Source organism: Schistocerca serialis, chromosome 3 (genome assembly GCF_023864345.2).
Source record: "Schistocerca serialis cubense isolate TAMUIC-IGC-003099 chromosome 3, iqSchSeri2.2, whole genome shotgun sequence".
Lineage (NCBI taxonomy): Eukaryota > Metazoa > Arthropoda > Insecta > Orthoptera > Acrididae > Schistocerca > Schistocerca serialis.
The window spans coordinates 8,774,719-8,799,743 of record NC_064640.1 but is presented as its reverse complement, the minus strand read 5'-3'; the positions used below and the strand labels follow the sequence as shown (position 1 = coordinate 8,799,743).

The following is a 25,025-nucleotide window of genomic DNA, read 5'->3' as shown; positions in this document are numbered from 1 at the left end:
GATATTTGTTTGGAAAGTTGGTTAGAGCGAAATTCAGACTGGAACACCGTGGTCTGGCGAATGAAAGAGACTCCATCCTGAAAGGAGGAAACAAATTTGGACAGAAAGGAAGGCCACCCATCAAAAGCAACACTGACAGATTGTACCTCGCGTGGTCCTGTTGGGCCCATATGTGAATAATAACAATAATAATAATATAAATGCCATTATTGTTATTAATCATTCACCTGCTCATCAGACAACGCAACAACACTTCGTCAGGCAACTAGTGTCAAAACTTTGGTGTGTTGAGGCAGGTAGCTACCTGAAATAGAGAACAGTTGAAACCAAGTTTCCCGACTTCTAACGATCATTACTTTGGGGCCGGAACAAACTTATCGCACCCTTACTAAAGTAAGTCTATTGGGGACTCATAACATAGTAATTTGTGTAGGTTACCAATCTCACTATAAATAAAAATGTAAATGAAAACGTCCTACCCTGAAAGTACTCGAAAAATTACTTTTAAATATACAGGGTGTTACAAAAAGGTACGGCCAAACATCCAGAAAACATTCCTCACACACAAATAAAGAAAAGATGCTATGTGGACATGTGTCTGGAAACGCTTTATTTCCAAGTTAGAGCTCATTTTAGTTTCGTCCACCTACGCTCAATGGAGCACGTTATCATCATTTCATACGGGATACTCTACCTGTGCTGTTAGAACATGTGCCTTTACAAGTACGACACAACATGTGGTTCATGCACGATGGAGCTCCTGCACATTTCAGTCGAAATGTTCGTACGCTTCTCAACAACAGATTCGGTGACCGATGGATTGGTAGAGGCGGACCAATTCCATGGCCTCCACGCTCTCCTGACCTCAACCTTCTTGACTTTCATTTATGGGGGCATTTGAAAGCTCTTGTCTAAGCAACCCCGGTACCGTATGTAGAGACTCTTCGTGCTCGCATTGTGGACGGCTGTGATACAATACGCCATTCTCCAGAGCTGCATCAGCGCATAAGGGATTCCATGCGACGGAGGGTGGATGCATGTATCCTCGCTAACGGAGGACATTTCACCTTTCCTGTAACAAAGTGTTTGAAGTCACGCTGGTACGTTCTGTTGCTGTGTGTTTCCATTCCATGATTAATGTAATTTGAAGACAAGCAATAAAATGAGCTCTAACATGGAAAGTAAGCGTTTCCGGACACATGTCCACATAACATATTTTCTTTCTTTGTGTGTGAGGAATGTTTCCTGAAAGTTTGGCCGTACCTTTTTGTAACACCCTGTAGACACAACGTTGCGTTCTAGTACAGGCGAAGGTTTAGGTACGTATTTTTCCTATTATTTAAATTATGAAAAATTATATATAACATGTTAAAAAATAGGACATAAAACACATGCGTCCTCCGATGCAATGTTGTATCAAAATTTTAAAGCATAAGGTCAAACACTTTCGGAGATTTGCGATTAGTAATAGTTGCAAAGCCTATATATATAAATATACATCCAAAATCTCAGATCGCCGGAAGTTCTTGATGGATTGTTTTGAAATTTTGACGCAGCATTGCATTCACATTCTCAAGTTTTCTTACATAACTAATAGAACGTCATCCGGTATATATGTAATAAAAAGAGAAACGTTATAAAATGAAAATGTTGGTTTGTTAAAAATCGTTAATCTCCGAAAATTCTTGACCGATTGGTTTGAAATTTTTTGACACAACATTGAATTCTAAAACGGGCACACTCTTAGGTATTAATATACAAGTACTAGGGCAATAACGATATGGGGCCACTCTGCATTGTTGCCATATGAATCCAAGATGGCGGTGATGACGTCATCCAAGATGGTGGTGTGGAGACATGGCAACAGCGTATTACATCATCCAAGATGGCGGATTTTGGTGGGAAGTTTGAATTCTGGTGAGAAGATCAATTGGGCTACCTCCACTAACCTAACACCCTCCCCTCCCCCTGAAAAATGGCAGAAAGTTCATTTACAATAGCATAATGCACCACACACCTGTTATCTCTAATAAGCAAAGAAAATCGCTGCAAGATAGTTCACTTGCGCTACCTCCACTAACCTAAGTCACCCGACTTCCACTTCCTCCTGCCAACTGGAGCCAAGTTTGAATTTCTGCGCTACACAATGGTGTTTCGCTACCAACCTAAGAAAATTGCGGGAAGATATATCACTTGTACTAACCTAAGTCATCCGACCGCCACCTCCTCCTACCAACTGGCGCCAAGTTTCAATTCCAACACGATAATTCATCACGACGCAGTTGTCTCTACTAAACAATGAAAATCACAGGTAGATAGGTCACTTGGCCTACCTCCACTAACCTAAGTCACCCGACAACCACCTCTTCCCACGAACTGGCACCAAGTTTGAATTTTGGAGGTAAAAAAAGGTCAATTCGCGTATCTCTACTAAGCCAAGAAAATTGCATGAAAAAAAGTACACTTGTACTAACCTCAGCCACCTGACCGCCACCTCCTCCAAAGGATTCATTGGAAAAAGGACTCTGGCATAAGTCTTTATTATTTAACGAAATTCATGCAGATGTGTTCACCATGAGGGCAGGACTCCAACTGACTTAGTACACATCGCCACCACCAAATATCGCTTTGCTCGCAATCACTGCGCACAAGCACTACCACCCCCCACACCCTGTCAACTAGAGCACAAAGTGACGCGGTCGCCAGCCGTTCCATTGAGCCCGCAAACGTAAAATTTAATTGTAAGTATAAGGATAAAAGATATATGTGACGGATTTTCCCGAATTACTCCGTGAACGCTTGGCCTATGGTGGTAATGATTCACGTTTTCTGTTAATACTAGCAGCCGTCCGAATGCAGTGGCCTGTTCGAGTGAAGGATTGTATCTGGGAAAGCTTTACCCTCGTCTAGACGACCGAATAGCGAACTAATACGTAGTATGTGTTGGGCGGCTTTTGTGATCAAGTGGAAATTTGATAAGACTGTGTATGGAGATGCGTTTGCGCTGGACCGTTATTCCCTCCCATGTAAATTGTTTGGTCGACTGTTTCTGCACGTTTCGTGCCTTTATTTAGTTGAGAAAAGATCCATTGTGATGTGTGGAAGACACGTTTGCCTGTTCTCTAGACATATGAAAGACCTTAGTTGGGTTGTAAATTATAGGGATGATTTGGAATGTGTTACATGACCGACTTCAGTATTCGAGAGTGGAAATATGAGTTTCCTCTATTTGTTTCTAGTTACTCAGTGGTTTACAGCACGCTGCACCTCGCTAAAGTTTGGAGTTTGTAGAGAAATAATTTCCTGTCTATATCTTGGCAATTATGTTGCGTTAGCGATCGGTAGGAGACCGCCTAGTGCTTCATTCGAGAAGCACCGCAAAAATGGAATGATATTATGGTGAAGCATGCGAAAATACGTATGTTCTTGTAATCCCCAGGTATGGAGATGTGTGTAGAAAAGCGAGTATGTTTGGAGCAGAAATAGTAACGCGTTTGTGCCGAGGGGAAACGATCACAAATTTGTAAATGAGTTCTGAGTGCGACTTCGGTCCGCTGAGGGTGCTCTGATGTAAACGGGATGATTTTGTATGGTGCCGAATGTCACGTCTGTTGAATGAAAAAAAAGGCTGACGGTGCTTCCCTAGGTCTGGGGAGCATCGTGACATATAGCCTGTGTGAGTGTAGGCGTACAATAATTTTTTCGGGTGCTGTACAGATATAAAAGATAACTGCACTGTTTGTGTAAAATGTGTATATATTGTATTGTAAAGTTACTGTGGCTTACATTGTGTAAAATGTGTATACATTGCATTGTAAAGTTAGTATGGTTTATTTTATGGCATGAGTAGAGAGGGTGACTATGAGACCTATTGTAAGAGTGTTTCCGTATTTGACGATATGTATGGTAGTTTGTATGATTTAATTGTCAGTACAATTTGGCGATCTGTGTAAAATAACCGCTGAAAATCTCGTGTGCAGAAGGAAGAAAAGAAAGGCGGACCGTGCTTCGATATCGGTGGTATCAGTTATTCGGAGAGTAAATTCGACCGAGCGAGGTGGCGCAGTGGTTAGCACACTGGACTCGCATTCGGGAGGACGACGGTTCAATCCCGTCTCCGGCCATCCTGATTTAGGTTTTCCGTGATTTCCCTAAATCGTTTCAGGCAAATGCCGGGATGGTTCATTTGAAAGGGCACGGCCGATTTCCTTCCCAATCCTTCCTGAACCCGAGCTTGCGCTCCGTCTCTAATGACCTCGTTGTCGACGGGACGTTAAACACTAACCACCACCACCAGTAAATTCGATAAGAGCCAAAGATAGTGCTCGATTCTTTCACATCCTTTGTGCTGCGATATAGCGGTGAGGACGTTTGTGTATGTTGAGAGCAGGAAGGGTATCATGTTAGCTGCCCTGGGACGAGTGAATTGGATATTATTTTCGTAAACAGGTTCTGTTAGGGCAAGAATTTCCGTGCATACAACTGAGACATCAAGAAAGCGAACGTTAACTATTGCTGGTACAATATACAATTGCCGAGAGGTCGACTAGGTTCTTACTTTTTTTACAAAGCCATGTGACGTAAGAATAACATTGAGAACGTTTCAGATGGCGAGTCGCCATGCAGACGTTTCGCGACGAGGCGAGAGCCACGCTGGGTTGTTGAGTACGGTTAAACGGGTGCGTCACGTCGCGCTACGAGCAATGCGCCCTGTGCTATTCTGTCGTTGGCGGTAAAGACATGTGCTGCTCGGAGGTGTCTCGTGTGAGCGCGTCTCGGAATTCTGTGACGTCAGTATAAGCGTGACTGTATACACGAAAATAGAAGCAGGCGAGTTTGTGCCGAGTTCGGCAGCGGCTCGCGGCTCGCGGCTGTGCGCGACCCTTGGAGCACCTGCACTCCCGCGTGGTCACGACGGACGCGGAGTCTAGGTGAATACGTATTTGGGTAGCAATTTCTCATGAGCCAAGTATGAATGAGATGTCGACGTCTCATGCTTACGGGACCTGGGCGGTGGTCTGTGCGCGGTTTGACGACTGGCGACCGCGTCACTTTGTGCTATAGTTGACAGGGTGGCAGTGCTTGTGCGCATTGATTGAAGTATTTTGCGAGCAAGCCTGTAGGCTGTGCCATGCGCTAGTTGGAAAGGTTACGAGTACTGAGTGTGTCTACAAATCACTGTGCTGCTTTATTTAGGAGCATTTCTGTACTGAAATTATTTCGGAAAATTAGGAGTTGTTTGTGTGTCTGGAGAGCGTTATTTAGTAGTAGTTTACGAGTCTGTGGGCTGTGTGAGATGGCCCCAAGCATGTTAGAGCGTTTGTTTTGTGTCACTATGATAAATATACTCCACCCCTAAATAAATTGTTTCAAAATAAATAGAGTTCAGTCCTTCCTTACTCTATACCGCAACCCAGAGCAGGCTGAGACATTTTCGCCCCATTTTCGCCCTCCAGACCAACATCTTTGGTTATGTCACATGAGGGAAGACAGCACCATCTGGTGGCAGTGCTGTGCACTAGGTCCGTTGGAGTCTAGATCTCGTGGTGCAGAAACTGCCTACAAAATACAGACTTGTGTCCAGAGTCGTTATCCCGCCATTCCCCCCACCATCTTGGATTACATCACGAAACAGACGACAGCACCCTCTGCTGGTGGTACTGAGTACTAGGTCTCGTGGTGAACACATTGTATGCCACCATCTTGAATAACGGTACTTGCATCATCACCTCACGTCAAGACAGCGCCCTCTGGTGGTGGCGATATGTACTTAGTCAGTTGAAGTCCGGATCTCGTGGTGAACATACTGTGTGCCGCCATCTTGTATTACGGTACTTGTGTCACCACCTGACCTCACGAGAGCGCCCTCTGGTGGTGGCGATGTGTACTAAGTCAGTTGGAGTCCTGCCCTCATGGTGAACACATCTGCATGAATATCGTTAAATAATAAAGACTTATGCCAGAGTCCTTTTTCCAATGAATCCTTTGGAGGAGGTGGCGGTCAGGTGGCTGAGGTTAGTACAAGTGTACTTTTTTTCATGCAATTTTCTTGGCTTAGTAGAGATACGCGAATTGACCTTTTTTTACCTCCAAAATTCAAACTTGGTGCCAGTTCGTGGGAAGAGGTGGTTGTCGGGTGACTTAGGTTAGTGGAGGTAGGCCAAGTGACCTATCTACCTGTGATTTTCATTGTTTAGTAGAGACAACTGCGTCGTGATGAATTATCGTGTTGGAATTGAAACTTGGCGCCAGTTGGTAGGAGGAGGTGGCGGTCGGATGACTTAGGTTAGTACAAGTGATATATCTTCCCGCAATTTTCTTAGGTTGGTAGCGAAACACCATTGTGTAGCGCAAAAATTCAAACTTGGCTCCAGTTGGCAGGAGGAAGTGGAAGTCGGGTGACTTAGGTTAGTGGAGGTAGCGCAAGTGAACTATCTTGCAGCGATTTTCTTTGCTTATTAGAGATAACGGGTGTGTGGTGCATTATGCTATTGGAATTTGAATTTCCTGCCATTTTTCAGGAGGAGGGGAGGGGGTTCGGTTAGTGGAGGTAGCCCAATTGATCTTCTCTCCACCAAATTCCGCCATCTTGGATGATGTCATCCCCACCATCTTGGATTTATCTGGCAACAATGCAGAGTGGCCCCATACTGCTGTTGCCCCAATACTTATACAGATTTAACATTGTTGCCACAAATCTCTTAATGTACCTTTTCGATTTACTTCAAATTCTTACACATTTCTATGAGTGTTTAGACACATATAGACTACATAATTTTAAATACACACAAAATATATATATATATATATATATATATATATATATATATATATATATATATATATGATGTCCCATTTATGTTGACCACCCTAAACAACTATTTGTCCAGATTCAAATTACAAAATGTTTGAAGCAAATGTTCTTTAGCTGTCAGGGGGACATCAGTCTGCATGATTGCCTTCGTTGTAGCTTTGTATTGTGCAAAAATGTGAACTGCAGTATGACTTTTTTAAATGGCATCCTGTATTTATATTCGGTAATTCATTTCATCTCCTAAAGACCTATTCAAAAATGTATCACAATGTACCATTCACTGAAACACAATGTTATTAATTACATAACACAACGTTGACTTTGAGCCTGGGATGACAAAGTTATCTACTTGCTGGAGTTGTCAGAAAACAAATGCAAATCAAGTGAAAAAAAAAACACAAAGTTGACTTTGACTCTGCTGTAGCATTGACCAGGAGTAGAACATTCAAAGGTGCTCAAAGTAGTGACCCTGGACACCGATCCACTGGTACACTCGTTGAATTAAAGAATTGTTTACTGCTTACAGTGTTGCCTGCTGAAGAGAATTACAAGCATGCACGATACGTTCCTGCATGTACACCGGAGTTGTTGGAATATCGCGATAGACAACGTCTTTAAGGCATCCACAAAGAAAAAAGTCCAGAGGATTTAAATCAGGAGACCTAGCAGGCCAGGTAACTGTTCCTCCTCGACCAATCCATCTGGCAGGATACCTTCGGTTCAGAAAACGACGTGCACGCACGGCATTATGTGCTCGACATCCATCGTGTTGAAACCACATAAGCATTCTGGTTCTTAGCGGCACTTCATCCAGAAGAGGAGGAAGAAATCGTCTGAGGAAGTTGGCATACGCTGTGCTGTTTAGACTACCATTGATAAAATAACGGCCAATAATTGTGGTACCAAGCATCCTGTCCTTTATTTGAGAAGGAACATTCATCGGTAAATAGAACACTGGAAAAGAAGTTCCGGTTGACGAGGATTTGCAACTGTGGCCACTGACAGAACTGTACACGATTCTGGAAACCATTCCCATGCAATTCTTGATGTAGATGTACATGGTAAGGATGGAACCGGTGACGTGAGAGAATACGATGTACACTGGTTTTAAGAATGCCAATCTCGTGTTCAACTGTCGTGTGGTCACACGTGGATTCATAGCAACGGAAGCGAGAACAGTAACTTCGGCAGCTCCGTCTGTGCGAGTGCTACGATGATTGCTTGTCGTGGGTTGAAACTTCGTTTCCTGAAGCTTCGCAACAAGAGGAGAAAACATCCGTCGGGAAGGTGGGTTTTTGTCAGGAAATAGCTCTCTGTACAGTTCCGCTGCATGCGTAGCATTTCGCCTACCTTCAAAAACAACAGCTACAACAACAACAGCTACAACAACAACAATAAAAGAAACGTTATGTCAAAGCAGTTTGTAGGAAGGACAGCCTTAACTGTATGCTTACTCTACCAACCGTATTTAAAAGGACTAAACTACTGCACTGAATGTACCCGTACATAAGAAAACAGTATTTTAATTGCTGTTCTGCTAACTTGCATTTCCTATAGATGAGTAGCATTTCTACCTTCTCTTCGTTGGTGTACATTCTACTCACACAACTCTTCAGCTGACGGTGGTTGACGAAATGACGGGTGTGCATTCTACCCATGTTTACATTTGTCCTCTGTCATTGTCAGCACGTGGATGTGTTCCATTACCCCGAGTACCTGCACTAAGCGCTGGGGGCGTCAACGTCAGTGTTGTGTTATGTAATTAATAACGTTCTGTTTGTGAATGGTACACTGCGATATATTTTTTAATAGGTCTTTAGGAGAAGGAATGAATTACCGAATAAAAAATACAGCTACAACGAAGGCAATCATGCTGATTAATGTCCCCCTGACAGCTAAAGAACATTTGCTTGAAACATTTTGTAATTTGCATCTGGATAACAGTTATTTAGGGTGGTCAAGATAAATGGGAAACCCTGTATATACCGAGTGATCAAAAAGTCAGTATAAATTTGAAAACTTAATAAACCACGGAATAATGTAGATAGAGAGGTAAAAATTGATACATGTGCTTGGAATGACATGGGGTTTTATTAGAACCAAAAAAACAAAGTTCACAAAATGTCCGACAGATGGCGCTGTACAGCAAAACGACAGTGACTGCGCATGACAATCGTGTATAAAAGGAACTGTAATGAGAGAGAGAATCAGAAGATGCGCCAGCAGTCGCAGCATGTTGACGTTACCTGAATAGGCACTTTTAGTGAAGCTGTATTGTCAGAATGGGGAATGTGCTAGTTCAGCGCGTGCTCAGCCGCCACTTTCGTCATGCTTGGCCTCCCAGGTCCCCAGACCTCAGTCTGTGCAATTATTGGCTTTGGGGTTACCTGAAGTCGCAAGTGTATCGTGATGGACCGATATCTCTAGGGATGCTGAAAGACAACATCCGACGCCAATGCCTCACCATAACTCCGGACATGCTTTACAGTGCTGTTCACAACACTATTCCTAGACTACAGGTATTATTGAGGAATGATGGTGGACATATTGAGCATTTCCTGTAAAGAACATCGTCTTTGTTTTGTCTTACTTTGTTATGCTGATTATTGCTATTTTGACCAGACGTAGCGCCATCTGTCGGACATTTTTTTAACTTTTGTATTTTTTGGTTCTAATAAAACCCCATGTCATTCTAAGCATGTGTGTTGATTTGTACCTCTCTATCTACATTATTCCGTGATTTATTCAGTTTTCAAATTTATACCGACTTTTTGATCACCCAGTATATATTAAGAAGTATGTTGTCCATACGTTTGTAAACGCTTACAGAATACAGTGGTGGAAACGTTGTTAACAAACAAGGAAGTTGTATTATGGCTTATGCGTTTGTGAATAGATTACTGCTACGGAACCTGAATTTGCAATGACAATAAACAAGGCTCAAGGTCAGAGAGAGAGGGGGGGGGGGTGGATGGAGATGGATAGGGGAGTGGGAAGAAATTGACATAGAAAACTGGAAGGAGAGGGAGGGAGAGAGGAGAAGATGGACAGAGAGAGGGGGAGGAGGAGAGATGGACAAAGAGTGGGGGAGAGGGAGGTGAATAGACACACCGAAGAGAAGGAAATAAGGACGTATATCAGTTCCCGTCTATAATAGAAATGTGTGCTTTTTTCTTTTCTTTGTTTTCTGTTTAAGGAGACTGGTCCACAGCAAAGTGTGGCCAGGTACAGTTAGTTAATGATACCATCGGTTCATATGCGGCCAGAGGTGCCGCTCCATGAAGTCAGTATTGCAAAACAGTTTGACGACCACTGGTCTAAAGAGTATTTTTCGTAAAAGGTGGCGTTAAAATGTCGTCAGTAAGTTCAGTGTGAACGTTTACTCCTAACTTCAGGCATATTGTCTTTCTAGCGTAGTCCAAAACCTCATTACTATCGTCTATATTGTATAGAAGATGGCTAAAAAGTCAGAGAATGGTGACACCAGAGAAATAGTACGAGCGTGTGTTCTCTCTGTTGGCTATCGTATGTGAAGTAGGTTTCGGGGGAGATGATAAATAATGACATGCGTTCTCCGCCACGTTACATCTACATTGTCTGATAAAAAGTATCTGGACACCTATAAATGGACATTAATAGAGGATATGTTCACTCTTCGTCTTTATGATGGCTCGAACTGTGGACACACTTTCAGTTAGGTGTCTGAATGTCATGTGGAGGAATGACAGCCCATTCTTCCGCTCGAACCGAAACCGGAGAAGGTAGTAGTGTCGGGCGCTGGGGCTAGGGCAAAGTCGACGTTCTCGCTCGTCCCAAACGTGTTCCACTGGGCTTATGTCGGACCCTGGGCAGGCCAGTCCATTTCAGGAATATTATTGTCAGCGTACTATCGCCATAGAGATGCTTCTTTATGACAGGGTGCACTGTCATGCTGATAAAATCACCGACTCCGAACTGTCCATCTTCTGTACGCAGTACACAATGGTGTAAAGTGTGTTCCGCATCTAGTATTTCCTTAGATGTAATAAGAAGACCACACCCTATCTACGAAAAACATCCCCACAACATAACACTGCCTTTTCCATACTTCACTGTTGGCACGACACACGATGGTAGGTGACGTTTTCCAGGCGTTCGCCGAGCACAAAACCTTTCATTGGATTGCCACAGGGTATACAGAGATTCATCGTTAGTTTCCAGTCATCCACAGTCCAGTGACGCAACTTTTTACACGACTATAGAAATGTGTGGCTTACGAGGAGCAGCTCGACCAGTGCCTCGTTTTGAACTCTTTGTGCTAGCAACAAAGCTGCTACCACTTTGGAAGTCACGAGTGATTCATCCGATTTTTAGAACCACCCTCCGCAATATTTGACCGTCTGTAAACGTCACTCCATGAGGTCTGCTTGGTGGTCGTTCCTTCTTGTTTCCATTTTACAATCACATTAGCAGCAGTCGAATTGGCACAGCTTTAGAAGTGTCGAAATGTGACTTATGGAACGACCAGTCTACGTTCGTAGTAAGCGAACTCCTTTCTGCTGTTACTGCCCCTCCACGGACAACGCACCTTTCCCCGCCTCCTTTTGTACGTCTCTTGACATCATCTTGTCAATTACGCATTACATAAACGTGTCCCGATATTTTTGATCAGATATCGTGTACTCTGCAAATTACTGTGAAATGTGTAGCAAAGCGTACTTCTGTTAGACCATATAAAATTTCTACTCGTTTCATTCACGAATTGAGCATAGCAAAAATGACTGCTTTTACGCCTCTTGCTTCATTTTATCTGTGACAGCTCTATACAACGGGAGAATATTCCTGAAAACCTATTCGTGATCATTTCTAAGCAGTTTCGCCCAAGATGTACGGCGTCTTTCTTCGACCCGTCATTTAAGATTGTTCGACATTTCTCTTATACGCCCTGCAATGGCAAGCAAGCCTGCGACTGTTCGCACCTCCCTTCTCGCTGCCCGTTCAATGTCCTCTGTTAGACAGACCTGATAAACGTCCCTTACGCTGGAGCGGTATTCAAATATGGGCCGTATGACTATTGTATGCAAACACTATTGTAGGCAAACTCCAGTTTTCCAGTATCCTACCAGTAAATAGTGGTCTGTTATTAGCGCTAACTAAACAACTTCATAGCTCGAAAAGCTCCCAAATATTTGTAAGACATTACTCACTCAAGTTGTGAACTTTTATCGAGGATACTGTGCTCTTACGTGCAGTAAAGTGCACGAATTTGCAAGTTGTCAGTCTTACTACGAGGCTAAAATTTTGTCCAGGTGTCGATGGGTATTACTGCAAAGAAGAGTCGCATCGCCTTCTTTACAGGGAGGCACTCGCCCCCGCCCCTCCCCACCGGGCGAAGGATTATTCATCTGTCTAATCGGGATGGGCTTTCGTCCTCTGCGTACGATCCCCCCTTTCTATTCAGTGTATGAGTTGTGTCTTACGTGTATCGGTTGAGTCTACGTGACCAGTGGCGGCTTGTAGCTCACATAAGTGAGGGGTTCTGCTCCAGAACTTTTGCCTTTTTTGTTAAAAATTGTTAAAGGAAACAAAAAAAATTATTCAGAAACTTGATAAAATCCTAAAAGAACAAAATCAAACATGTATTACTTCCTTTACCTTAAATTGTTACAGCTAAAGATTCATCTGTTCATTTAAAATTGAAAGTCATTCTTATTGTTTTAATTTGTATGGAAAGACCAATAACTTTCTCCTAGATTTCTGGACAGCAGCTGAGGAAACTTTTCTCCAGTGAAAGCACAGCAAGCGCTTTTAGGATTTCCAAATTTATGGTGGTTTTCGGAAAAGTTTTTATTCCTTTTAGTGTTGAACAGGAGAGTTCTGTGTCTGACATACTTATGGGAACTGTGAAGAGAATTTTTGTCAGTTTCGTAATTACACTAAGAAAATCGTGTAGGCTATTTTCCAAGATAATTTTCAGGAGCTCATTTACTTGCAGTATTCATGTATATCAGTCCAATAGTAGAATAATTTTAGTTCAGTATCACGCTTTTCTTTGTCAATCGTGAGAGGACCTTCAGTGGTCAGTACTCTCTCTTCTGTAGGATGTTCATTCTTAAAATGAGTGAAGCATTTCTTGTTGAACAATTTAGCAGCTACTGAGTGTTTTGTGGAAGAATATCTGTCCATCATATCAACACAAATACATTCACACACTTCCTTGGCTCCTGCCATGTGTGTCTTTGAAGGATTCTCACAGTACTTTAAGATTCTTAATTATAAAAAAGTAGCTTTCAAATTAGATTTAAAGATACAAATTTTTCTACATTGCGTTTCGTTGTGAATTATTTAAAGGTGAAGGAAAATCTGTTGAGAAGGCTCTAACCAAAACTTGAAATTATGATTCAGGTATTTTATAATTTTTGTTTCTTCTGAATTGGTTGATCTGCATTTGATGTTGACCAAATTTCAGTAAGGCAGTTTTTTAAAGGCTGAAAATGTTCCATGAACTGTGTTTAATACTGACGTCCTAATGCTTCTAGAAAATGGACACATGTTGTGGTGATCTTGAGAAAAATTTTGGAATAGCCAAGATATTAAGAGAAAAATATTCATGCAGTTTATATAATACCTGCTGCATTTGTCATTATTACATTAAGTTGATATGCATAACAGTGAATGAAATGAGCGCTACCACAAGCTGCTTTTATTTTTGCTTGAACTGCTGCTTTCTTTGCCTATCGTGAGATTTGCACCATCAAATGTCTGAGCTATTATTTTTTTGTCCATTTCCTTCAAGGATTATGTTCAGTTGTTCTAACATATGTTTTGGTGTGCCACGTGCAGTCCGATTTTCTGGAATAAAGAAAACACACACACACACACACACACACACACACACACACACACACACACACACATATATATATATATATATATATATATATATTATTCCTCCATTCGATACGTACTATAGGAAAAGGACGATTTGGGTGTGTTCTGAAGCATAACTTGGCATCAGCCGTGACAACTACGAAGGAAATTTTTCTGATTTCCATCCTTATCTCCTCATGCTATAATTGTAAGGGCACTCAAGTATATCATTCTGCATGGCCTTAGAGACACCACTGAAGACTGCAGTTATTCTTCACCCGTGAATCTGATGCAAATGCAAAATTTACTAATCTTCTAAATACCCCTTCATTTAATGAAACCTTCTCATCATGTCCAAGTAAGGGAGTCTGAGCTCCAGCGAAAGAAAATGCGAACTGTTGTTCTGGACAAAAAGCCATGTTCCTTTTTAACCTTTATATGCTCTTTGCTTGAAAGTATTTTTGCCTCACTAAGTTTCTCCTTCACACTTATGGTTCCTAAAAGTGGCAGTGGAACTACGTTATCAATGTTCTTCATTAACGCCTTACGTTTTTCACTTTTTTTTTTGATTTGGCTATATTTCTAAAACCGTCTTTTCTCCACATTACATCACCTTGTAGGGAAGCAGCCTACTAACACCATATAGAATTCATATGCTTTCCATTGTGTGCCAGCCTAGTCCGCTGTAACTAGCTGTGACGTAACGAATGTTGCACAATACCTTAAAAGTAAAGTAAATAATCTGAAAAGTTAATAGCATCAGGAGTGATGTTAAAATAATGTGTTAAGTTTCAGTTTAGTAACTTTAACAGTTTTAGAAATTTGGACGTTTTACGTAAAAATCATCAGCACAACAGGAAGGAGCTAGAAACTTAATTTTTATTCGGATTTCTTTTTCATTTAATTTAATGGAAATAGCGTGCTGGATCTCACAAAGTAATATTATGGTTGAAATTCATGATTTTCTGTTTTTGTGTTCTAAAAGTACGAAAGCATGATAGATTATGTAAGTGATTAGTAAAGCTAGGATGTTTACAATTAGGTAGAATGGAGATACGCTATAATAAAGATGTGAGAAGTTTCCAAAAGGTAGCTATAAAACTATAGCTGTAGCGTCTCTCCAAAGGGCAAGTTCAAAGCTCATCTGTTGCATGCAGTGCAACTAAAATAATTCTCCTGCCAAAAGTATTTAACCTAGCCACATCAGAATATTATGGATACTTACCCGTGTGCTGATAGCATAAGTAAATTGAGAGCTTCATCGGCCTTCAGCGAATGAAGCAATTAATTATTTAGTAACTTGAAGTGGTGCTCTACTAGCCCCAGTGGCTAGTCAGGAAGGCCAATGTTGTCGGCTGCGCCTTCGGTAGTCCGCACCGCGGCTATAGGAATAAGAGCCCTGCGAGTTGTATTCAGGCCCCAGTTCTCTTCTAGATTTGTATCAGCGTGCACTCTGTGTCGGAAGCCGCGTCGCGTTTGTGCAGTTGCAAAGAACAGCCTTGGATGCCGTATTACGTAACTCGTTATGCACATAACTATGAGTTCGCATTGGGGTAAAGTGTTAATTGCGGACTTCAGTGATTTATTCTCAGTTTGTGTACATCGTATTTTCACGTGTCGCCGCAGGAAAGACCTTCCACCATTACTAGCGTGGCGTTTGATGAGTATTAACATGAAATTTTGGCGACCATTCACTTTGAACATTTACATAACAGTTATTGAACAGTTTCGTTATCTAGGGATAATAGGATCCGCGCAATAAACTGAACAGCTCTGATTGTACAAGAGCTGATAGTAGCATTGTTTGGGTAAACTTTTGTCTGGAACTTAAGGCTTTATCGTTTTCAGAATACAGTGAAAATTGTTATAGTAAACTGCATTTCTTATGACTCCCAGACATCATCCTAAATCCTCAGCAAAACGAACTTCAGTGATCAATAACTTTATTTCTCCACCAGAGTGGGCACAGTGAACTTTAATTACAGGCATCACGTTTTTGCTAATCACTTCCTTTTTGCCAACACTAGTTAGAGAGCCTGTGTTGAGAAAGGCAACACTAGTAAATTTTCCACCCGTCGCCCCACAACGTCCATACAGAAAATACGGAAACTAAAACAGTGCATTTTTTCTTCACAGCCGCAAAGCCAACTTTCCGGTTGGTACCATCCAGAAGTAGAACTACGATTATATTTCTTTGTGTGTCTTACACTTGGCTGAGTTATAATGTCACGTATTGAACGACATCGTTTTTCTTAGCTGTAGCTTTTTCATGGAAGAACAGCTGTGAAAAGTTAGGATATCGAAGTTAATTTAGTCACGGACCTCATTTCTTTGAGGCAAACGCCATCTTAAAGTTTTCTGTAAAATGAAAGAACCGAAAAAATGAATCCAGTAGAATAGCTGGAGTTAGCGTAATAAACTAATCCTGCACTATTTTAATCCAGAATATAGTATGTGGCTTTTAAGCACAACACACGGAGTCATCAGCATCACATCCCCAGCAGCACGAGGTGATGCATCATAAATCTTCTGTCCAGCCGGATAAACGTAATTCATCCCCACCATTGGGGCGACGTCCCTATTTTTGGTGCCGACCATTTATCGGAACATTATGTGAGTCGTCATAGCCTTTTACCGCCGTTGGTAGGATTCATAAACTATATCCAATCACATATGGCGCCAACAGGAGGGGAATAGCCGTCTTCTGAATGTGCAATACGCCAACATGCATAAACCGAGTACGTTGTCGTCCTTAAACTATCGAACCCACGAGCCGTCTCACACCTGGGACACCCCAGCTGCCGAGCTGATTGTGAAATACGCTTCCTAGATAGTTCGCAGAGTAAGTTCGTAAGTTACGTATTTCGTATGACTACGTATGAGCTCATGTTGCTTTGTAAGTGTATCCAATTATCCATCACAGACAATAAACCTCGCGAAACCATGTACTGTGTCGAGTGTCCAGCGATCCAGTTGACCGCATACGTCTTACATTTGGGAAAGAACGTAGTGTCTGGTAAAAGAAGTGCATCCGATTTAACCTCTGTATTGATGGTGTGCCGAAGGGAGACCAATATTCGACGCGTCAGCATCCAGACGTCCCTCGCCACGCTGCACATTTAGCCATGTCCAACAATCCACACGTCACGCAAAGGGGAGAATCGTACATACTAATGGCGTTCAGCCGGTTCTGTGTGACAATTGATGAGGATATACCACGTCCATCGCACTGCCGTTGACAGTAGTAGTCTATGAACTGCACTCCACGTATGCTGCCACGGTCTCGATGGATGTTTGCTTTCCATGACGTTGCGGCAGTGATGACTCATCAGGCGTTGATAGATCTCCTGAGTCGTTGGCCTTCTCATGGAAGATACTTCCGGACGAACACAACTATAGGCAACAAAAAATGAGGCTTCACATGCGAGATGTTGTCTATCTCTATCAGAGGTTCGAACGACGGCGGAAGAAGTTGTTCTACGTTGTTCTGAATGGTGTTGGAAACACCTTTGAAGACTGGTTTCCACGTGTTTCGTCACATATGAATCTAACTTAGATGCGAGGATGTTACCACATTCCTTTTACCGGACAGAATAAGAAGCCCGATATGAAAATACCATCTGCTAAGTTGTTCATGTATAATATGATCACCACATATTACGCATCGATGGAGCTCGTATTAGATTACTTAAGTGTTTGACTCTCCATCCAGGATAACGTGCTGCATCCTGTCCACCAAGAACTTTCGATACGACGGCAAACCTGGTTAGACATCTCATAAAAGAATGTATTGTGTTTAGAAGACGTTTCAGTAAATGTGTGGGTTTACAGAGAATTAGTGAATTTTGCATCTAAATTAGATTCACATTGTAAGAATCACGTGGCAACCAGTGCAGTCTTCAAAGGTGTTTGTAAGACCACTCAATTACGTACTTGAGTACCTGCTACAAATATACCTTGAGGATACAGGGACGGAAATTAGAAAAGCTTCTTCTGCAGCTGTCATGGCTGATGACAAAACAGAGGCTTCGGAATACACTGAAATGGTCCTGCAGACTTTATCAAAGACATTTTGACGTTCCAGGAACACCGCGTCAGATCCGTTTCCTATCTATGGCATCGAGGATATAATGCGAGAAGAGAGCGAGCTGAGTTTCGCGTAATCGAATTTCCTAATTAATTCGTAATCCCTCTAGTCTTGAACCAGAGTTTAGAGATAAATGAGCAGTAACAATAAGAAAAAGGAAAAACGAAATGACCCAACTTAAGACGACACGCGACTGTAAGACTTTCACATAATGAGTGGAGAAATGATAGTCTAGACATCGATAACACCTAGACCAGCGATTCTCAACCTGTGGGGCGCTAGCGTGATAAAACTAAATGAGACGCTAGCTTACAGAAAAGAAAAAAATATAAATTCAAATATTCATTAATTTACTGATAAGAAAGCAAAGTAAAATACATTATGACGTAATACGAAATTAAAATTCACATTTACACTGATAGTGTTTACCAATTGCGCTGTATAAAAAAAACTACAAGTAAGTGCCATATTTAAAGATTATTCTCCCTCTACAGTGTGTATTCACGAACCAATGTTACTTGTGTGTGTGTAATTTTTGCCAAATCAGCTGATAGGTACGAGGTGCGCACGGCCGTGAGTTATCGGCACTTCTAGACAAACAAAACATTCCCCCGCTCACGTCGAGCTACTTGCCCTCTCCAGCCCGCACTCCCGTGAGGTCATCAATCAACTTTTCGCCCGCTACCTGTAAGACACTGAGCAATAGAGAGCCTTCGATTCTAGTTTTGCCAATATAGAGGATCGGTGTTGCGAAATAACAATAAATTAATTATGCTGTAGTGTCAAAATAATTCACCATGTAGGGAATCCCTCTCAACAGTCGTCAGGTCCATTTTCTTTGGTGTGTCGGAAGACATTTGCAATTTATTTGTTGCGATGTGTAGCTGTAGTCAGCGCAAACAACCAGTGCTCATCATACCTTTCACGCGACACCCATTGCCGATAGAAACAGTCGATTTGATTCGCGTTACAAACAAAATGATTTTTAAAGCGAAATTTTACATTCCCATTCGTTATAGCGGCCCAAAATTGGTCTAGTGCTGTATCTGTTTCATCGACATGTACGAGGGACATTTCATAAATAATGCTCCGATTGGTATTACTTTGGATTGTGCGATGCAACAACAATGAAAATTACGTCAGATGAAGTTCTGAACTTAAGGAAGAAGTGCGTGCCTTTTTCGTTGTGTACTCTAAAATAAAATTGGCGAAAGGTAGAAATGGACTCTGCAGGTGTCTCGTGTACTGTGACCGTTTAAGACCAGAGGTCGTACATCAAGAGCGAAACTTTATGCAGAAAAAAAAAACGACAAAAACCCACAGTGCATTAACTGAAGTTTATGGTGAGTTTGCAGTGGACCGTATTACAATCTCACGTTGAGTTAATGGTTTTCGTGGTGGTCGCGTACATATAGACGATAATCCGGACCCGGAAAGCCGAAAACGTCAACAGATGAATGAATTGTGAAATTTGTGGCATATACTCTTGAAGAAGATCGCAGTGCGACTTGCGAGGAACTCTCCGAAGCCACGTGAATTCTTCCAACATTGGTATTCCGTATACCAACAAACGAGTTGAAGAAGTGAAGCAGAAACCCCTGGACACTGCAACCTTGCTCAAACGGCGATTCGACGGAGAAGGTAAAGGATTCTTGTGTCGAATTGTCGCTGTTGATGAAACATGGAGTTTAAATCACAGTCCAATGAAGTGGAGAGCTTCAGATCCTCCACGTAAAAAACAAAAAAAGAAAAAAAAAAGAATCTACGTGCTCAACCAAAGCTCAAGCAAATGATTATATTTACTTACGACCACCAAGGGAACATCACGACAGACAGTCCCATGTGTCGCACAGATAAAATTGCAGATATCAAAATAGATGACAGAGGGTTAGAAAAACACTTAAAATCGCTAAAAAGAGGAAAGGCCGCTCGACCTGATGGGATACCAGTTCGATTTTACACAGAGTACGCGAAGGAAAAGAGCACAGGTCATCCTCATCCCCATTTTCAAGAAGGGACGTCGAACAGATGTGCAGAACTATAGACCAATATGTCTAACGTCAATCAGTTGTAGAATTATGGAACACGTATTATGTTCGACTATAATGATTTTTCTGGAGACTACAAATCTACTGTGTAGGAATCAGCATGGGTTTCGAAAAAGACGATCGCGTGAAACCCAGCTCGCGCTATTCGTCCACGAGACTTAGAGGGCCATAGACACGGGTTCCCACGCAGATGGCTTATTTCTTGACTTCCGCAAGGCGTTTGATACAGTTCCCCACAGTTGTTTAATGAACAAAGTAAGAGTATATGGACTATCAGATCAGTTGTGTAATTGGATTGAAGAGTTCCTAGATAACAGAACGCAGCATGTCATTCTCAATGGAGAGAAGTCTTCCGAAGCAAGAGTGATTTCAGGTGTGCCGCAGGGGAGTGTCGTAGGACCGTAACTGTATATGACCCTGTGGATAACATCGGAAGTCCCCTGAGGCTTTTTGCGGATGATACTGTAGTATATCGAAAGGTTGTAACAATGTAAAATTGTACTGAAATGCAGGAGGATCTGCAACGAATTGACGAATTGTTAAGGGAACGGCAATTGAATGTGTAATGTGCTGCGAATACACAGAAAGAAAGATCCTTTATCATTTTGCTACAATATATCAGGTCAGCAACTGGAAGCAGTTAATTCCATAAATTATCTGGGATTAGGCGTTAGGAGTGACTTAAAATGGAATGACCATATAAAATTAATCGTCGGTAAGGCAGATGCCAGACAGATTCATTGGAATAATCCTAAGGAAATTCAGTCCGAAAACAAAGGAAGTAGGTTACAGTACACTTGTTCGCCCACTGCTTGAATACTGCTTACTGGTGATGGATTCGTACCAGATAGGGTACGAAGCCCACGTCTACGACAGTAGTAAAAGTATATGCCGACTAGCTCCTCAGATGAAGAGATTGATGAAATGTATGATGAGATAAAAGAAATTATTCAAATAGTGAAGGGAGACGAAAATTAATAGTCATGGGGGACTGGAATTCGACAGTAGGAAAAGGAAGAGAAGGAAACGTAATAGGTGAATATGTAATGGGAGTAAGGAATGAAAGAGGAAGCCGCCTGGTAGAAGTTTGCACAGAGCATAACTTAACCATAGGAATCATGAAAGAAGGTTCTATACATTGAAGAAGCCTGGAGATACTAGAAAGTTTCAGATAGATTATGTAGTGGTAAGACAGAGATTCAGGAACCACGTTTTAAATTGTAAGACATTTCCAGGGGCAGATGTGGACTGACCACGATCGATTGGTTATGAACTGTAGATTAAAACTGAAGAAACTGCAACAAGGTAGGAATTTGAGGAGATCGGATCTGGATAAACTGAAATAACGAGAGGTTGTAGAGAGTTTCAGTGAGAGCATTAGGGAACTATTGACAAGAATGAGGGAAATAAATACAGTAGAAGAAGAATGGGTAGCTTTGAGAGATGAAATAGTGAAGGCAGCAGAGCATCAAGTAGGTAAAAAGACGAGGGGTAACAGAAATCCTCGGGTAACAGTAGATATATTGAATTTGATTGATGAAAGGAGAAAATATAAAAATACAGTAAATGAAGCAGGCAAAAAGGAATACAAACGTCTTAAAAATGCGAAGTGTCTAAGCAGGGATGGCTAGAGGACAAATTTAAGGATGTAGAGGCGCACATCACTAAGGGTAAGATAGATACTACCTACAGGAAAATTTAAGAGACCTTTGGAGAAAAGGAAACCACTTGCGCGAATATCAAGGGCTCAGGTGGGAAACCAGTTCTAAGCAAAGAAGGGAAAGCAGAAAGGTGCAAGGAGTATACATAGGGTCTATAGAAGGCCGACGTTCTTGAGGACAATATTATGGAAATGGAAGAGAACGTAGATGAAGATGATATGGGAGATACGATATTGCGTGAAGAGTTTGACAGAGCACTGAAAGACCTAAGTCGAAACAAGGCCCCGGGAGTAGACAACATTCCATTAGAACTACTGACGGCCTTCAGCGAGCCAGTCCTGACAAAACTACCATCTGGTGAGCAAGATGTATGAGACAGGCGACTTCAAGATGAATATAATGATTCCAGTCCCAAAGAAAGGTGTTGACAGATGTGAAAATTACCGAACTATCAGTTTAATAAGCCACGGCTGCAAAACACTAACACGAATTCTTTGCAGACAAATGGAAAAACTGGAAGAAGCCGACCTAGGGGATGATCAGTTTGGATACCGTAGAAATGTTGGAACACGTGAGGGAATACTGCCCCTACGACTTATCTTAGAAAATAGATTAAGGAAAGGCAAACCTACGTTTCTAGCATTTGTAGACTTACAGAAAGCTTTTGACAATGTTGACTGGAATACTCTCTTTCAAATTCTAAATGTTGCAGGGGTAAAATACTGGGAGCGAAAGGCTATTTACAATTTGTACAGAAACCAGATGGTAGTTATAAGAGTCGAGGGGCATGAAAGGGAAGCAGTGGTTGGAAAGGGAGAGAGACAGGGTTGTAGCCTATCTACGATGTTATAGAATCCGTATACTGAGCAAGCAGTAAAGGAAACAAAAGAAAAATTTGGAGTAGGTATTAAAATCCATGGAGAAGAAATAAAAACTAAGTTTCCCCGATGACATTGTAATTCTGTCAGACAGCAAAGGACCTGGAAGAGCAGCTGAACGGAATGGACAGTGTCTTCAAAGGAGGGTATAAGATGAACATCAACAAAAGCAAAACGAGGATAATGGAATGTGGTGAATTAAATCTGGTGATGCTGCGGTTATTAGATTAGGAAATGAGACGCTTGAAATAGTAAATGAGTTTTGCTATTTGGGGAGCAGAATAACTGATGATGGTCGAAGTAGAGAGGATATAAAATGTAGACTGGCAATGGCAAGGAAAGCGTTTCTGAAGAAAAGAAATTTGTTAACATCGAGTATAGATTTAAGTGTGAGGAAGTCATTTCTGAAAGTATTTGTATGGAGTGTAGCCATGTATGGAAGTAAAACGTGGACGATAAATAGTTTAGACAAGAAGAGAATAGAAGCTTTCGAAATGTGGTGCTACAGAAGAATGCTGAAGATTAGATGGGTAGATCACATAACTAATGAGGAGGTATTGAATAGAATTGGATAGAAGAGAAATTTGAAGCACAACTTGACTAGAAGAAGGGATCGGTTGGTAGGGCATATTCTGAGGCATCAAGGGATCACCAATGTAGTATTGGAGGGCAGCGTGGAGGGTGAAAATCGTAGGGGGAAGACCAAGAGATGGATACACTAAACAGATTCAGTAAGATGTAGATCGCAGCAGGTACTGGGAAATGAATAAGCTTGCACAGGACAGAGCGGCATGGAGAGCTGCATCAAACCAGTCTCTGGACTGAAGGCCACAAGGGTTGATGGAAGAGATAGAGAAGATCCAACGGAGATCAGCGCGCTTCGTTACAGGATCATTTAGTAATTGCGAAAGCGTTACGGAGATGATAGATAAAGTCCAGTGGGAGACTCTGCAAGGGACGCTCAGTAGCTCGATACGGGCTTTTGTTGAAGTTTAGAGGAGTCAAGCAGTATATTACCCACTCCCACGTATATCTCGCGAAGAGACCATGAGGATAAAATCAGAGAGATTAGAGCCCACACAGAGGCATACCGACGATCTTTCTTTCCACGAACAATAGAAGGGGGAACCGAAAGAGGTACTCGAGGTGCCCTCTGCTACGCACTGTCAGGTAGCTTGCGGGGTGTGAATGTAGATGTAGATGGAGCAAGTGTGACGGCAGTGTATTGTCGTAACTTCAAGCAAAACCCGACCTCAGCCGTCGAGGCTGAGCCACTCATTCTTCTCGCCCGCATATCGGCAGTGTTGTAGCCGAAAAGCTGCGCGAATACGGATAACAAGTGTTGACACATCTTCCCTACAGCCCGGACGATGGTCCAGACTTCGAGTAGTTTCCTAAGTTGAAAAAACCTATGCGTGGGCGTCGTTAACTTTCTCTGGAAGAGCTTTTTATCACTGTTACCCGAGTCATTCGACACATGACCAGAAGTGGTGTCCTGGAATAATGGAGCTTCCGAGACGTTTGATCCGGTCATAGAGAAGCAGAGGGACTATAGTGACGGAATGTGAAGAGACTTAAGAAATATAAACGAGTACGCAAAAAAATTAGTGTGCAGTATTTATGAAATTTAAAATATGAAGAATAAACAGTACTCGAGCAGCGACAGAACCGTCTGGCCCGTGCTGAATTCTACCACCTTGCAGCAACGCTGCTAAGGCGCTGCTGGAGTACGTGTTAGCTTTGTGTTTTACTGTCCCTGCTAATACATATCAATAAAATAAGTATTGCACTATACTAATTTGGAACTGTTCTGTCGAAAGAACACGTAAAATTAGGCAAGTCCGTATCGTGGTGGATTACGTATTCACTGAAGGGGAAGAGACTGAGCAGAGAGACATCTGCAGAGGCAACAGTGGCGCCTCACGGCTCGACGGAGGCGGCGTCGATACGAGGGGCGTCTGGCCGGCGTGGCGCCCGCTAAGAATAACGCGCCGTCCGCCAGCGCGTCTCTTTCTCTACTTATCCTCATCTACGAGCTGCACAAGCCACTGCACGATGCACGATGCACGACGGACGGTACAGTGTACCACAGCTAGTCATCCACTTCGCTGGAATTTCCTGGCAGATTGCTACTGTGTTCCAGACCCGGAATCGAACCTGGAACCTTGCCTGTCGCGGACAGTGCGCTTACCGACTAGGCTACCTGGGTACGACGCACGACTCGTCCTCACTGCTATACTTCCGCCTGTACAGCTTGCCCACTTTCCAAACCTCACGGAAGTTCTTCATTCCTACCTGGACTAGTGTTCGTGGAAATACGATTATCGCGGAAAAGTAGCTTAACGACATCCTAAGGGGCACTTTCGAGAGTCACTCTGCAGCGAAGTGTGCGCTGTTATGAAACTTTCTGGCGGATTTGAACCCTGAGTCTTGCCTGACTGCTTTTCTGTTTTACTCTCAAATGAAGCGAGCGAATATCGCTGCCCATATGCCTCTGCCGGAGCCCTAAGCTCCCTTATTTGAACACGCCTTTCCGTGAAATGAAGGTTGGAGGCAATAGGATCGTTTTAAAGTATGTAGCAAAAGCGGTTCTTCAGGGGCGTTACCCGGTACCATCATCCTCATCCCTCCAATGATTCTCATCTCATCTCAGCATATTTCAGGAAAACGCTGTTTTCGTAAAATATA

The 25,025-nt window shown here is 42.3% G+C and overlaps 1 protein-coding gene and 1 pseudogene across 1 annotated transcript in view; one reads left to right on the top strand and one right to left on the bottom strand.

The window, feature by feature from the left end:
• The window catches only part of LOC126469663 (organic cation transporter protein-like), a 546,524-nt gene that overhangs the window by 282,006 nt on the left and 239,493 nt on the right, over positions 1-25,025 (top strand). The window lies entirely within an intron of this gene.
• LOC126469641 (uncharacterized) lies at positions 12,543-13,296 on the bottom strand (annotated as a pseudogene).